Source organism: Bubalus kerabau, chromosome 1, assembly GCF_029407905.1.
Source record: "Bubalus kerabau isolate K-KA32 ecotype Philippines breed swamp buffalo chromosome 1, PCC_UOA_SB_1v2, whole genome shotgun sequence".
NCBI classification, from domain to species: Eukaryota; Metazoa; Chordata; class Mammalia; order Artiodactyla; family Bovidae; genus Bubalus; species Bubalus kerabau.
In genome coordinates this window covers 179,236,122-179,253,812 of record NC_073624.1, presented here as the reverse complement: position 1 = coordinate 179,253,812, position 17,691 = coordinate 179,236,122, and the positions used below count along the sequence as shown (strand labels likewise).

Sequence of the window (17,691 nt, the reverse complement as noted above, 5' to 3'; positions counted from 1 at the left end):
ACCAAATAGTGTTTTAACAAAGAAATTAAGGTGAGGTTACTCCTTTCAAATGCAGTTTTTTAAAATGAAAATATGTGTATAAGTCACAGTTGTATTCTCTTTGAATTCAGCTGGTCTTCTACCCATAGTAGGAGCCCCAGGAACATGAAGAACAAAGGCATTATTAACCAGATACCGTCAAGTCACTCCTTCTAAACTGGGATTTGATTGCTGATGGACCTGTCTAGCTCACAGCTGCCTCCAGTGATGGGAATCAGTAACTATGTTGGCAGGAAAGCCAGATACTAAGAATGCACCTATCAAAAAGCTGAATGCTGTGCAATGGGTCCAAGATGACTTTCACACTCTATTCACTGCACATTTTCTGACCTCTGCAGATAGGAGTTATCTGTGAACATCAGGCTCACTTGATGATGCTGCATGTCTGTGCTCACGTTGATAGTAAACAGGGTAAACATCATCCTCATTCCAATTGAAGTAAGATGAAATTGACAGCTATGTCGTTACAAACTTTTATTTTGGTCTAGTTTTCAATTATTTACTATGTGGATTTTGCTTTAGCCTTGCCTAGGGCATTGTTCTTCATCTTCCAATGTTTATTTGGTAGATTGTTAGTATACTTGGAATTTGTTCATTCAATAATTTTTCCTGAATAAATAACCTGCTATCTTGATGTGATTTATTGCAGGAGTTATTGTGACTTTCCTGACTTCACATGCCATCTTCCATACATTGATTTGAAATATCATATCTACCGAACATTAAATTTCTATACATGGTGTATTTGTTATTTGTTTCATGAATACATTTTCCCATTTCCAGACCAGTAACACAGTTAAAATGCTTTAGTTTTGTTTTTATAAGTGCTATGAAGCAAATTTCTGTATTTCCTGTTAAATGTGTGAATCTGGTTGGATAAGAATAGAGTTTCATCAGAAAGTCTATTGTAATAGGGAGAATGCTCTGATCTCAGAAATCTGTGAGGATCTCAAAATCATACTGAAAAAAGTTTTTCTTTTATAGTGTAAAGGAGGAAGCAGGCAGAGATAAACTTAATTTTTGGAAGGGGAAGCTGGACAAGTAAGGGGAAATCATCCTCAGTTTGTGACAGGAAATTGATTTTAATGTGATCAGCCATTTCCCAGGAGAAGTTAAAAATGAAGGCATGTTCTACTTTATTTTGGTTCTTACTCAGGCTTGTGGATAAACTTAGTTCAGAGACCTGTGGGAAAAAGAGAAACACTTGTTTCAAGCTTGACCAAGACAAAGCAAAGGGTAAGAAATAACAATTGATAAATGTCATTCTTTACAACTGTGCTATTTCCTCTTTCACATTTTTTATACTATATAAACATTTTTTATACTATATAAACATTAGTAAGTTCCATAAAAAAATGTCTTGGGACTTTGATTTTGATTGAACTGGCTCTGTAGATTAATTTGGAGGTAATAGATTCCTTATAAAACTGAGATTTCCCAACCCCTCCAATATAACACCCTATGTAGCTTATGATTTCTTTCAATTATACTTTCCAGTTTTCTGCTTAAGAACTTCATGCATTCTTGGAGGATTATTCCTAGTATTATTCTTAAATTTCAAACAATTTTCCTATAGTATTTTAAAATTGTTTTTTCTTTAGACAGAAATAACATTGCATTTTGCAAGTTGATCTTGCTATATATGTAGAACTCAATATTTTTCAATAAACTATGTGAAGTTTCTTTGATAGACAACTTGCCCTCTGCAAATAAAGACTCTTTTGTGTATTTCTTTCAAGCACTTGTATCTTTCTTTTTTCATCACACTTGTGTGAGTTTGGAGATGGGATAAAGATTTGTGAGACAACTCAAGCATCAGCGTTCAAATATTTTGAGTTGAACATTTAATAATGGTCCATGAGGTTGCACCACAATAAGTCTTGCTCCCTTACTGGTAAAAGTTCAATGGTTATTGAGTTATAAATTGCAATTTAAGAAAAAGGTATCTGATATTCTGTATGCATAAGGAATTTGGCAGAGCACACACAGAGTTGAGGTATGTCATGCATTAAATGGTGCTTTTCAGTAGCTATATTCTTGCATTATTTAAATTGAAAAAAATATTTTTGATAGCAAAGACATGAATAAATTTTGGTTGAAAAAATAAACCCAAAACACAGGACATATATGATCCATTCCTACCCTGATCTAGTCTCCCTTTAATAGTTATTATCTACTATCACAAAGCAGAAGATATTAAGAAGAGGTGGCAAAAATACACAGAAGAACTGTACAAAAAAGATCTTCACGACCAAGGTAATCACGATGGTGTGATCACTGACCTAGAGCCAGACATCCTGGAATGTGAAGTCAAGTGGGCCTTAGAAAGCATCACTATGAACAAAGCTAGTGGAGGTGATGGAATTCCAGTTGAGCTATTTAAAATCCTGAAAGATGATGCTGTGAAAGTGTTGCATTCAATATGCCAGCAAATTTGGAAAACTCAGCGTGGCCACAGGACTGGAAAAGGTCAGTTTTCATTCCAATCCCAAAGAAAAGTAGTGCCAAAGAAAGCTCAAACTACTGCACAATTGCACTCATCTCACACGCTAGTAAAGTAATGCTCAAAATTCTCCAAGACAGGCTTCAGCAATACGTGAACCGTGAACTTCCAGATGTTCAAGCTGGTTTTAGAAAAGGCAGAGGAACCAGAGATCAAGTTGCCAACATCTGCTGGATCATGGAAAAAGTAAGAGAGTTCCAGGAAAACATCTACTTCTGCTTTATTGACTATGCCAAAGCCTTTGACCATGTGGATCACAATAAACTGTGGAAAATTCTGAAAGAGATGGGAATACCAGACCACCTGACCTGCCTCTTGAGAAACCTGTATGCAGATCAGGAAGCAACAGTTGGAACTGGACATGGAACAACAGACTGGTTCCAAATAGGAAAAGGAGTACATCAAGGCTGTATATTGTCACCCTGCTTATTTAACTTATATGCCGAGTACATCATGAGGAATGCTAGGCTGGAGGAAGCACAAGCTGGAATCAAGATTGCCGAGAGAAATATCAATAACCTCAGATATGCAGATGACACCAACCTGATGGCAGAAAGTGAAGAGGAACTAAAAAGCCTCTTGATGAAGGTGAAAGTGGAGAGTGAAAAAGTTGGCTTAAAGCTCAACATTCAGAAAACTAGGATCATGGCATCCGGTCCCATCACTTCATGGGAAATAGATGGGGAAACAGTGGAAACAGTGTCAGACTTTATTTTTCTGGGCTCCAAAATCACTACAGATGTTGACTGCAGCCATGAAATTACAAGACGCTTACTCCTTGGAAAGAAAGTTATGACCAACCTAGATAACATATTCAAAAGCAGAGACATTACTTTGCCAACAAAGGTTCTTCTAGTCAAGGCTATGGTTTTTCCAGTGGTCATGTATGGATGTGAGAGTTGGACTGTGAAGAAGGCTGAGTGCTGAAGAATTGATGCTTTTGAACTGTGGTGTTGGAGAAGACTCTTGAGAGTCCCTTGGACTGCAAGGAGATCCAACCAGCCCATTTTGAAGGAGGTCAGCCCTAGGATTTCTTTGGAAGGAATGATGCTAAAGCTGAAACTCCAGTACTTTGGCCACCTCATGCGAAGAGTTGACTCATTGGAAAAGACTCTGATGCTGGGAGGGATTGGGGGCAGGAGGAGAAGGGGACGACAGAGGATGAGATGGCTGGATGGCATCACTGACTCGATGGACGTGAGTCTCAGTGAACTCCGGGAGCTGGAGAAGAACAGGGAGGCCTGGCGTGCTGCGATTCATGGGGTCGCAAAGGGTAGGACACGACTGAGCAACTGATCTGATCTAATCTGAACAATGTTTCACACACCTTTATACACGTATTGATCATTTGCATATCTTCTGTGAAACAATACTTTACTCAATTCTCCATTTGGTTGTATTTGTTTTCTTTTTACAGTCATGAAAATGTAGAATTGAGTAAAGTATTGAGTTTATAGGAGTTAATTGTAAATTTTAGAGTTTTTTAAAAATATAATTTTATTTATTTTAATTGGAGGCTAATTACTTTACAATATTGTATTGGTTTTGCCATACATCAACATGAATCCGCCATGGGTGTACATGTGTTCCCCATCCTGAACCCCCCTCCCACCTCCCTCCCCATACCATCCCTCTGGGTCTTTCCAGTGCACCAGCCCTGAGCATCCTGTATCATGCATTGAACCTGGACTGGTGAGTCACCTTACCTATGATATTTTACATGTTTCAATGCAATTCTCCCAAATCATCCCACCCTCACCCTCTCCCTCAGAGTCTAAAAGACTGTTCTATACATCTGTGTCTCTTTTGCTGTCTTGCATACAGCGTTATCATTACCATCTTTCTAGATTCCATATATATGCATTAGTATACTGTATTGGTGTTTTTCTTTCTGGCTTACTTCACTCTGTATAATAGGTTCCAGTTTCATCCACCTCATTAGAACTGATTCAAATGTATTCTTTTTAATGGCTGAGTAATACTCCATTATGTATATGTACCACAGCTTTCTTACCCATTCATCTGCTAATGGACATCTAGGTTGCTTCTATGCCCTGGCTATTATAAGCAGTGCCGTGATGAACATTAGGTTACACATGTCTCTTTGAATTCTGTTTTCCTTGGTGTGTATGCCCAGCAGTGGGATTGCTGGGTCATATGGCAGTTCTATTTCCAGTTTTTTAAGGAATCTCCACACTGTTCTCCATAGTAGCTGTAGTAGTTTTCATTCCCACCAACAGTGTAAGAGGGTTCCCTTTTCTCCACACCCTCTCCAGCATTTATTGCTTGTAGACTTTTGGATAACAGCCATTCTGACTGGCGTGAAATGGTACCTCATTGTGGTTTTGGTTTGTATTTTTCTGATGAGTGATGTTGAGCATCTTTTCATGTGTTTGTTAGCCATCTGTATGTCTTCTTGGTATAAATGTCTTTCTAGTTCTTTGGCCCATTTTTTAATTGAGTCATTTATTTTTCTGGAATTGAGCTACAGGAGTTGCTTGTATATTTTTGAGTTTAATTCTTTGTCATTTGTTCCATTTGCTATTATTTTCTCCCATTCTTAAGGCTGTCTTTTCACCTTGCTTATAGTTTCCTTTGTTGTGCAGAAGCTTTTAGGTTTAATGAGGTCCCATTTGTTTATTTTTTCTTTTATTTCCAATATTCTGGGAGGTGGGTCATAGAGGATCCTGCTGTGGTTTATGTCAGAGAGTGTTTTGCCTATGTTTTCCTCTAGGAGTTTTATATTTTCTGGTTTTATGTTTAGATCTTTAATCCATTTTGAGTTTATTTTTGTGTATGGTGTTAGAAAGTGTTCTAGTTTCATTCTTTTACAAGTGGTTGACCAGTTTCCCCAGCACCACTTGTTAAAGAGATTGTCTTTTCTCCATTGTATATTCTTGCCTCCTTTGTCAAAGATAGGGTGTCCATAGGTGCATGGATTTATCTCTGGGCTTTCTATTTTGTTCCATTGATCTATACTTCTGTCTTTGTGCCCGTACCATACTGTCTTGATGACTGTGGCTTTGTAGTAGAGCCTGAAGTCAGGCAGGTTGATTCTTCCAGTTCCATTCTTCTTTCTCGAGATTGCTTTGGCTATTTGAGGTTTTTTGTATTTCCATAAAAATTATGAAATTATTTGTTCTAGCTCTGTGAAAAATACCGTTGGTAGCCTGATAGGGATTGTATAGAACCTATGGATTGCTTTGGGTAGTATACTCTTTTTTACTATATTGATTCTTCTGATCCATGAACATGGTATATTTCTCCATCTATTAGTGTCCTCTTTGATTTCTTTCACCAATGTTTTATAGTTTTTTACATATAGGTCTTTAGTTTCTTTAGGTAGATATATTTCTAAGTATTTTATTGTTTTCATAGAAATGGTGAATGGAATTGTTTCCTTAATTTCTCTTTCTATTTTCTCATTATTAGTGTATAGGAATGCAAGGGCTTTCTGTGTGTTGATTTTATATCTTTCAACTTTACTATATTCATTGATTAGTTCTAGTAATTTTCTGGTGGGGTCTTTAGGGTTTTCTATGTAGAGGATCATGTCATCTGCAAACAGTGAGAGTTTTACTCCTTTTTTTTCAATTTGGATTCCTTTTATTTATTTTTCTCTCTGATTGCTGTGGCTAAAACTTCCAAAACTATGTTGAATAGTAGTGGTGAGAGTGGGCACCCTTGTCTTGTTCCCGACTTTAGGGGAAATGCTTTCAATTTTTCACCATTGAGGATAATGTTTGCTGTGGGTTTGTCATATATAGCTTCTATTATGTTGAGGTATGTTCCTTCTATTTCTGCTTTCTGGAGAGTTTTTTTTTTTTTATCATAAATGGATGTTGAATTTTGTCAAAGGCTTTCTCTGCATCTATTGAGATAATCATATGGTTTTTATGTTTCAATTTGTTAATGTGGTGTATTACATTGATTGATTTGTGGATATTGAAGAATCCTTGCCTCCCTGGGATAAAGCCCACTTGGTCATGATGTATGATCTTTTTTATGTGTTGTTGGATTCTGATTGCTAGAATTTTGTTAAGGATTTTTGCATCTATGCTCATCAGTGATATTGGCCTGTAATTTTCTTTTTTTGTGGCATCTTTGTCTGGTTTTGGTATTAGGGTGATGGTGGCCTCATAGAATGAGTTTGGAAGTTACCTTCCTCTGCAATTTCCTGGAAGAGTTTGAGTTAGGATAGGTGTTACCTCTTCTCTAAATTTTTGGTAGAATTTGGCTGTGAAGCCATCTGGACCTGGACTTTTGTTAGCTGGAAGGTTTCTGTTTTCAGTTTCAGTTTCCGTGCTTGTGTTGGGTTTGTTAAGATTTTCTATTTCTTGCCTTTCAGGTTTGGAAAGTTGTGCTTTTCTAGGAATTTGCCCATTTCTTCCAAGTTGTCCATTTTATTGGCATATAATTGCTGATAGTAGTGTCTTGTGATCCTTTTATTTCTGTGTTGTCTGTTGTGATTTCTCCATTTTCTTTTCTACTTTTATTGATTTGATTTTTATCCCTTTTTTTCTTGATGAATCTGGCTAATGGTTTGTCAATTTTATTTTATTTTATTTTTTTTAATTTTATTTTATTTTTAAACTTTACATAACTGTATTATCCTTTCAAAGAACCAGCTTTTGGTTTGTTGATTTTTGCTATGGTCTCTCTTGTTTCTTTTGCATTTATTTCTGCCCTAATTTTTAAGGTTTCTTTCCTTCTACTAACCCTGGGGTTCTTCATTTCTTCCTTTTCTAGTTGCTTTAGGTGTAGAGTTAGGTTATTTATTTGACTTTTTTCTTGTTTCTTGAGGTATGCCTATATTGCTATGAATCTTCTCCTTAGCACTGCTTTTACAGTGTCCCATAGGTTTTGGGTTTTTGAGTTTTCATTTTCATTCATTTCTATGCATATTTTGATTTCTTTTTTGATTTTTCTGTGATTTGTTGGTTATTCATCAGAATGCTTTCAGGAAGACAAGTGAAGACAAATGTTGTTCAGCCTCCATATGTTGCAATTTTTAATATTTTTTCTCATGTAATTGAGATCCAATCTTACTGCATTGTGGTCAGAAAATATGCTTGGAATGATTTCATTTTTATTATTTTTTTCTTAATTTACCAAGTGTAGATTTATGGCCTAGGATGTGATCTATCCTGGAGAAATTTCTCTGTGCGCTTAGAAAAAGGTGAAATTCATTGTTTTGGGGTGAAATGTCCTATAGATATCAAGTAGGTCTAACTGGTGTATTGTATCATTTAAAGTTTGTGGTTCCTTGTTAATTTTCTGTTTAGTTGATCTATCCATAGATGTGAGTGGGGTATTAAAGCCTCCCACTATTATTTTGTTATTGTTATTTCCCATTTCATACTTGTTAGCATTTGTCTTACATATTGTGGTGCTCCTGTTGGGTGCATATATATTTATAATTGTGATATCTTCTTCCTGTATTGACCTTTTGATCATTATGTAGTGTCTTTCTTGGTCTCTTTTCACAGCCTTTGTTTTAAAGTCTATTTTATCTGATATGAGTATTGCTATTCCTGCTTCCTTTAGTCTCGATTTGTGTTGAATACCTTTTCCCAGCCCTTCACTTTCAGTCTGTATGTGTCCCTTGTCTCAAGGTGGGTCTCTTTTAGACAACATATAAAAGGGTCTTGTTTTTGTATCCATCCAGTCAGTCTTTGTCTTTTGGTTGGGACATTCAACCCATTTATGTTTAAGGTAATTATTGATAAGTATGATCCCATTGCCATTCGCTTTATTGTTTTGGGTTCGAGTTTATACACCCTTTTGGTGTTTCCTGTCTAGAGAATATCGAGAACTGGTTTGGTGTTGCTGAATTCTCTCAGCTTTTGCTTGTCTGTAAAGCTTTTGATTTCTCCTTCATATTTGAATGAGATCCTGGCTGGGTACAGTAATCTGGGCTGTAGATTATTTTCTTTCATCACTTTAAGTATGTCCTGCCATTCCCTCCTGGCCTGAAGAGTTTCTATTGAAATATCAGCTGTTATCCTTATGGGAATCCCTGTTTGTGTTATTTGTTGTTTTTCCCTTGATGTTTTTAATATTTGTTCTTTGTGTTTGATCTTTGTTAATTTGATTAATATGTGTCTTGGAGTGTTTCTCTTGGGTTTTCCTGTTTGGGACTCTCTGGGTTTCTTGGACTTGGGTGATTATTTCCTTCCCCATTTTAGTGAAGTTTTCGGCAATTATCTCAAGTATTTTCTCATGGTCTCTCTTTTTTTCTTCTTCTTCTGGAACTCCTATGATTCAAATATTGGGGCATTTAACACTGTCCCAGAGGTCTCTGAGATTGTCCTCATTTCTTTTAATTCATTTTTCTTTTTTCCTCTCTAATTCATTTATTTCTACCATTCTATCTTCTACCTCACCAATCTTATCTTCTGTTTCCGTTATTCTACTATTGGTTCTCTCCAGAGTGTTTTTGAAATCCTTTATTGCATTATTCATTATATATTGACTCTTTTTTATTTCTTCAAGGCCCTTGTTAAACCTTTCTTGCATCTTCTCAATCCTTGTCTCCAGGCTATTTATCTGTGATTCCATTTTATTTTCAAGATTTTGGATCATTTTCACTATCATTATTTGGAATTCTTTATGAGGTAGGTTCCCTATCTCTTCCTCTTTTGTTTGGTTTGGTGGGCATTTATCCTGTTCCTTTACCTGCTGGGTATTTCTCTGTCTCTTCATCTTGTTTATATTGCTGTGTTTGGGGTGGCCTTTCTGTATTCTGGCAGTTTGTGGAGTTATCTTTATTGTGGAGTTTCCTTGCTGTGGGTGGGGTTGTACGGGTGGCTTGTCAAGGTTTCCTGGTTAGGGAAACTTGTGTCGGTGTTTTGGTGGGTGGAGCTGGATTTCTTCTCTCTGGAGTGCAATGAAGTGTCCAGTAATGAGTTATGAGATGTCTATGGTTTTGGAGTGACTTTGGGCAGCCTGTATATTGAAGCTCAGAGCTATGTTCCTGTGTTGCTGGAAAATTTGCGTGGTATGTCTTGCTCTGGAACTTGTTGGCCCTTGTGTGGTGCTTGGTTTCAGTGTAGGTATGGAGGCGTTTGATGAGCTCCTGTCTATTAATGTTCCCTGGAGTCAGGAGTTCTCTGGTGTTCTCAGGATTTGGACGTAAGCCTCTTGCTTCTGGTTTTCAGTCTTATTTTTACAGTAGCCTCAAGACTTCTCCATCTATACAGCACTGTTGATAAACATCTAGGTTAATGATAAAACGTTTCTCCAGTGAGGGACAGCTGAAGACGTACACAGAGTTACATGGAGAAGAGAAGAGGGAGGAGAGAGATAGAGGCGACCTGGTGGAGAAAAGGAGAGTCCAAAGGGGGAGAGAGCAATCAGGCCAGTGATCTCATTCCCAAGTAAAAATGGGTACTGAAGATTGGGTTCTTAAAGGTACAAAATTGCTAACAAATAACAAATACCAAAAAGCAAAGATTAAAAATCTAGAGTAGAGGTTGGATTTTAAAAAATACAATATTAAAGGAAAAAAAAGTCACAAAAATCATAAAATCAATATATATATGAAGTTTGCTTAAAAAAATAGGGTCTCTCTCTCTCTCTCTTTTTTTTTTTTTTAAAGTAATAGTCTGTTATACAAACGAAAATTAAAGCAGTAATAGGTAGATCCAGGCTCATCTTGCATATTTCCAGCTCCAGGCTTAAAAATAGTCATTCCTCCAAGAAGTCCTGGTTCATTCTATTGGTGAGTTGTATTAGAAATCAAGATCTGGGACTTTCCTGGTGGTTCAGTGGTTAAGACTGAAAGCTTCCAGTGCAAAGGAGCTTGATCCCTGGTTGGGGAACTGAGAACTCTGGGCACAGAACTAAGATCCCACATATTGTGCAACATAGCCAAAACAAACTAATAAACAAAAACAAATCTGGACTCCAGTTGTTTGTTTCTACTGGAGTCTTTGGGCCCTCTAGTTGATAAACAAGGAGATATATGTATGTGTGCTTGGCTTCCATGATGGCTCATTGGTAAAGAATCTGCTTGCAATGTAGGGAACACAGGTTTAACTCCCTGGGGAGAGAAGAGGACCTAGAGGAAGAAATGGCAAACCATTCCAGTATTCTTGCCTGGGAAATCCCATGGACAGAGGAGTCTGGTGGGCTACTCTCCACGGCATAACAAAAGATTTGGATATGACTTAGAAACTAAATAACAACATGTGTGTATACTAACTTGTGTGCATGCATACATGTTTTGTCACTCAGTTGTTCCAACTCTTTGGGCTCCTGTGGACTATAGCCTGCCAGGTTTCTCTGTCCATGAGATTCTTCAGGCAAGAACAGTGGGGTGGGTTGCCATGCTCTCCTCCAGGGGATCTTCCTGACCCAGGAATTAAATCCAGGTCTCCTGCATTGGCAAGCAGATTCTTTACCACTGTACTACCAGGAAAGGCATATACTAGTCTGTGTATGTATCTATATATATAGCCTGTGTATTTATGTCTCTAACTCAAATTTATTAGCATAAAGCTTACTCCAACCCAGTCCCCTTTCTTATGTGTAAACACCAGTGCAATACTGAGATTCTGGGTTTTCCCATCTATCATCCACTAAATTGTTCTGTTACAGTATACACATACAGAAGCATAATAACTGGTAATCTACATTATGGTGGAATACAACTTTATCAACTTGATTACAGTAATTATGTACAATTCCTTTGCCTTTAATTTTATAATCTCTACTATAAAAAAAGCAGAGACATTACTTTGCCAACAAACGTCCATCTAGCCAAAGCTATGGTTTTTCCAGAAGTCATGTATGGATGTGAGAGTTGGACTATAAAGAAACCCGAGCACTGAAGAATTGATGCTTTAGAACTGTGGTGTTGGAGAAGACTCTTGAGAGTCCCTTGGACTGCAAGCAGATCCAACCAATCCATCTTAAGGGAAGTTCAGTCCTGAACATTCATATTGGAAGGAGTGATGCTGAAGCTGAAACTTCAATACTTTGGCCACCTTATTTGAAAAGATCATAATGCTGGGAAAGATTGGAGGCAGGAGGAGAAGGGGATGACAGAGGCTGAGATGGTTGAATGGCATCACCAACTCTATGGACATGAGTTTGAGTAAGCTCCGGGAGTTGGTGATGGACAGGGAAGTCTGGCGTGCTGCAGTCCATGGGGTCACAAAGAGTCAGGCACGACTGAGAGACTGAACTGAACTCATTTCCAATATTACTTAGTTCACCACTGTTTCTCCCTCTTCCTTCAGTGAAGGTGTTCCATTCATTTGAATACAATTAAATATTTTTGCCCACAGTCTGCATTCCATCCTGGAATTCGCTGAACCTTCTAAATGATGTCTTTATTTGCATACATTGAGGTTTACTCTTTGTGCTGTAAAGTTTAATGCATTTTAGCAAATGCATAATGTCACATGTTCACAATTACAGTATCTTATAAAATAGTTTCACTGCTCCAAAAAATCCCTTTCTTTTACCCTTTCAACCCTTTCTTCCTTGGAGTCACAGAAACTTAAACTTTCTGTTTGGCTTCTTTCATCAAAAAACAAGCATTTAAGATTTTTTCATGTCTTTTTGGGGGCTGTTAGTTTCTTTTTATCACTGAGAAATATTACATTGTACAGGCATACCACAGTGTGTTTATACATTTACTTAATTGAGGGCATCTTGGTTGTTTTCAGTTTTAGAGACCATGAATAAAGCTGCTTTCATGATTGAAGATTTTGTGTGGGCATAAGTTTTGGATTACTTGGGTATATAACTTAGTACTGCTTCCCAGGTGTCAGAGTAGTAAAGAACTTGTCTGTCAATGCAGGAGGTGCAGGAGACGTGGTTTTGATCCCTGGATTGGGAAGATACCCTGGAGGAGGAAATGACAACCCACTCCATTATTCTTGACTGAAAAATTCCATGATAAGAGGAGACTGCTGGGCTACAGTCCGTGGAGTTGCAAAGAGTCGGACATGACTGAATAACTACACAAGCACGCAGATACCTAGTAGTACTACTGCTGGATTGTATGGTGAGATTATACTTAGCTTCAGAAGAATCTACAAAACTGTCCTTCTAAATGGCTATGCTATTTTTTAATCCTAGTAGCAATGAATGAGAGTTTGTGTTGCTCCAACTACTTGTCAGTAATTGGTATGTCAAGTTTTTTTGTTTTGTTTTGAGCCATTCTAATTGGTATATTTTGGTATCTCATTGTTGTAAATTCTAATTATCTAAATGATAAATGATGCTGTGCATTTCCCCTGAAACTTTCTTGCCATCAGTGTTTCTTCTCTGGTGAGAGGTCTTTGCGTTCATGGGTGGGATGTCACTTCAGTCATGTCTGACTCTATGCAACTCCATGGACTGTAGCTTGTCAGGCTCCTCTGTCCATGGGGTTCTGCAGGCAAGAACACTGGAGTGGGTTGCCATGCCCTCCTCCAGGGGATCTTCCTGACCCAGGGATCAAACCCCCATTTGTCTCCTGTGTTGGCAGGAGGGTTCTTTACCACTAATACCACCTGGGAAGCCCTTCAGAACTTTAGCCCATTTTTAAATTGTTATTTGATTCTTTGGTGAATTTAAGAGTTCTATGTATTTTGGGGATACAAGTCCTTTATTAGATACAGTTTTTTCATGTACTTTTTCAAAGACTGTGGTTTATCTATTGTTTCTCTTAACAATGCCTTTTGTAAAGCAGAAGGTTTTTTAGTTTTTATTTTAATGAAATGCAACCTATTTTTTCATGAATTATTATTTTTGTGCTGTATATAAAAGTTCCTTGTGAAACCTAAGACACTCTAGATTTCCCTCAGTGATTTCTTCTAGAAGACTTAAGTTTTTTTGTTTTGAGTATATGATATCTTTTGAGATAATTTTTGTGAATGGTCTTTGTGATACTTTCTCACCATCAAGGAGGATCTTAGTGGTTTTGTGTCGCATGTTCTCTACCAAACTGAAGAAGTTCCTATTCTCAATCTACTGATTTTTTTTTTTTTTTTAATGAATGTTTGTTGGATTTTGTCAACTGCTCTTTCTACATCAATTGATATAATTTCTCTTCATTAGCTTCTTGACATGGTTGATTACATTGATTTTCTCTTTTTCACTTAGTATTTTAAAAAGTTAACATGAGATTATTAACAAAATTTAAAGTTAACTTAATTGTTAACTGAAGGAAGGAATAGATTACATTTATTTTCAAATTTTGAGCCTATCCTGCATACCTGGAATAAATTCTTCTTGGTCTTGGTGTAAAATTCTCTCTATTGCTTGTTTTGATTTGCTAATATTTTGCTGAGGACTTCTGTACCTATATTTGTGAATTATATTGTTCTGTAGTTTTCTTTTCCTGTAATATGCTGACCTAGTTTTCTGTTAGTTAAGGCTGGCTTTACAGAATGAGTTAGGAAGTATTCTAACTGCTTCTGCTTTCTGGAAATATTATGGGGAATGTAAATAATTTCTTTCTGAAGTTTTTGTTAGAATTCACTATCATTTCAGCAATAAAGTCTAAAAAAAAAAAAATAACTGTTTCACCCATCAAAACATTTTCCCAGGTCACTGGATTTTGAAAAACAAAAGCTTTAAAATGTTTTGTTTTATTTCTATCAGTTTTTCTATATGTATTTAAAATTATTTATTGATCTTTATACAAATAAATAGTAGTGTGAGGAGAAATGGTAGTGTGAGGTTATGAATAATTTTAGGTCATAAAGATTGAAAACATTTATCTAGTTGGGTATGCATATTATTATTATTGGGGGCATTCAGGGAGCTATAAGATAGATGTACAATACTGCTATCACCCAAAGAAGGTGATTCCCCCTCACTTCTTCTTTCAGTGGAATACAGTCTTTTGTTTCTTTTCCTCCCTTTTTGTCTATTTCATTTCTCTCTCCTTCTCTGTATTTTCTATCTCTTTTCATGCACATAGAAGAAGACTTGTAAAGTTCCCTGCTTAACGTCTGGCTCATTCTTGAGATCCCTAGACACGGCTACCTCATTAGGATACTTGAACTAAAAACTGGCATTCTCAGACGAAAGCAAACTAATAGATTTATCCTATAGAAGACTTCTGCTGACCCTATCACTCTGCTTCAAATGCAGGCAGACTCAGTGACACCATAGTGCATTGTTTGAATGTGCCAAAGTTTACATATCCATTCACCTACTGAAAAACATCTTGCTTCCTTCTCTGTTAATATCTCGATGGCTTCTTTTAGTTAAATTTGCATTGTTCCTGTTTCTATTTCTGCAGTTTCACTGGCTACAGGAAACCAAATTCGTATTTCAGAGTTTATCTTCCTGGGACTCTCAGAAGAGGTATTATTGCAGCCTCTCCTCTTTTGGCTCTTCCTGTTCATGTACCTTTCATTGGGAATCTTTCATTGGGAATCTTCTCATCAGCTTGGCCATTATCACTGATGTCCTCCTCCACACACCCATGTACTTCTTTCTCTTCAATGTTATCTTTTCCAGACATCTGTTTCATCTGTAACACCATCCCAAAGATGCTGTGGAACATCCAGACTCAGAGTCAAGTTATCACCTATGAAGGCTGCATCATACAGATGCATTTTTTCATGCTTTTTGGGATATTAGACAACATCCTCTTGACTGTGATGGCTTATGACCAGTTTGTAGCTATATGTCACCCATTGCAGTATATGATCATCATGAACCTGAAGTTTTGTGACCTCCTGCTTCTGACATCCTGGTTAGTGAGTTTTCTCAACTCTCTGTTACATGGCTTAATGATTTTGTAACTCTGTTTTTTCACAGAATTGGAAATTCACCATTTTTTTGGCCAACTTTATGAGGTGGTTCAGCTTGTTTGTTCTGACACTTTACTTAATGACCTGATGATGTATTTTGCAAGTGGAGTTCTGGTTATTGTATCCTGGTATCCTGTTCTCTTACTCTAAGATTGTATCCTCCATTTTGAAAGTTTCATCCATGAGAGGTAAGTATAAAGCATTTTCCACATGTGTGTCTCACCTCTCAACTGTCTCCTTGTTCTACGGTACAAGCCATGGGGTGTATGTTAGCTCTGCTGACACACAAAAGTCCGAGGCAACTGCAATAGCCTCAGTGATGTACACTGTGGTCATACCCATGCTGAACCCTTTTATCTACATTCTTAAAAACAAAGACATAAAGCAAGCCCTTAAAACACTCTTCAGTAGAGAAACATTCTCAGTATAAGAGAAATATTTGTCTGAAGATAGAGACTTTTTCATGAGTAACAGTTCTCGAAACCCTAAAAGATCTAAATCATGATTAATATCATCAGTGACCAGAAAGACAATCTGAAACTTAAGTTATTTAAAGAGTTCAGTTTCTTTCATTTTTCATATATTATAAGCAATGGCTTCTTCCTGTACTTTCTCTAAAAATTTCATCTCTTATTATATTCTCTGGATTCAGTGTGGGGAATAGAATCTACCACATAAGTTTTCAGAAGTATATAATACAGAAAATTTAATGCTAAAATAGTATAGAACTCGCTGGAGGAATCATCGTGTAACGCTTTCTCTACCAGATGAAAGCAACTGTCCTTCATATGATCTTCTGTTGATGACAAATCATTTGACATATCAGAGGCTGTACACTAATGGCCAGGGTTTCTGTTAATCCAATTTGTGACTATATCACATCCACAACAGGAACAATTGGAGTCACCATCTGATGAAGTTTACAATAATCTGTATGTACTTTCCTACAATGACTGACAGGTAGATTGCAGCTTTGTGGGAGACCAGGGCTCAGAGAACCCAACTAAGCTATGTCCAGATTCTTGACTCATAGAAACTTTAAGATAATTGATGTGTGTACATTTTTTAAGTTTTGTGGGAGAATCTGTTACACAAAAATATGAATAAATGATACAGAGATGTGGAAAACTAGTATAATTTTTATATATTTACATAAGATGGCAAAAAGAACCAACCCTTTGAAAAAAATCGGTTATTTCTTATAAAAGTATACATATTTACAGGGTATGTGTGCCTGCTTAGTCATTCAGTCATGCCTAACTCTTTGCAACCCAAGGGACTTTAGTCCTCCAGGGTCCTCTCTCCATGGAATTTTCCAGGCAAGAATACTGGAGTGGGTTGCCATTTTTCTCTTCAGGGAATCTTCTTGACCCAGGGATTGAACCCACATCTCTTGCATCTCCTGCATTGGCAGGTGAATTATTTACTGCTGCACCACCTGGGAAGGCCACATATTTATATGTAGGACTCAGCAATTCTGCTTCTAGGTTTTCATTTAAGGTAAATGAAAACATGTCCACACAAAGACTTGGTCACAAATGTTTATATCAAGCTTATTCATAGTAGATAAAATGGAAGAAAAACTGAAATAGCCATTGATACATAATTATAAAAAATTATATATTCAAACAATGACATCTACTAAGCAATAAAAATAACCCAACTATAGATATAAAATGAAGTTGCTCAGTCATGTCCGACTCTGTGCAACCCCATGGACTGTAGCCCACCAGGCTCCTCCATCCATGGGATTCTCCAGGCAAGGGTACTGGATTGGGTTGCCATTTCCTTCTCCAAGGGATCTTCCCGATACAGGGATTGAACCTGGGACTCTCTCATTGTAGGCAGACACTTTACCATCTGAGCCACCAGGGAAATACAAACAACGATTTAAATGAATTAAAAAAATCTATTTTGAATGAGTAATGCCTCAAACTTCACCAAGAGAAGCAATTTCTATGAAGGTATACAATAATCAAAATCAATGTTAAGGTGATTGGAAGAAGATCAGTGGTGCCTGTGCCAAAGTGGGGGCTTAGGACATACTAACTACAAAACCATGAGGAACTTTTCAGAGGAGATGGAAATATTGTACATTGTCTATGCATGTATTTGTGAAGACATTTTTTTAAAAATATTTTTGAAAGACTGTCAAGGGTGACAAGTGAAAACAACAGGTATCCTGAAAGGTCTTCTCTGAGCACTGGCCAGACTTAAAGCATTTTCACTAGAGTAGATTTGTTTCCTCTTGTTACCTATTTCAGTAGGACATGATGGAAGAAATCACATCCTTAAAGAATTGGCTTAAAACCTGGAGGAAATCTAAACTTGGGCCCTCTGTAAAACCAACATTGTACCCATGCCTTCAGACCCACTGACTGGCCA

General features: G+C 37.1%; 1 pseudogene; it reads left to right on the top strand.

Moving 5' to 3' along the window:
- Positions 1 to 1,157: 1,157 nt before the first annotated feature.
- LOC129621671 (olfactory receptor 7A17-like) lies at positions 1,158 to 15,736 on the top strand (annotated as a pseudogene).
- The last annotated feature ends 1,955 nt before the right edge of the window (positions 15,737 to 17,691 follow it).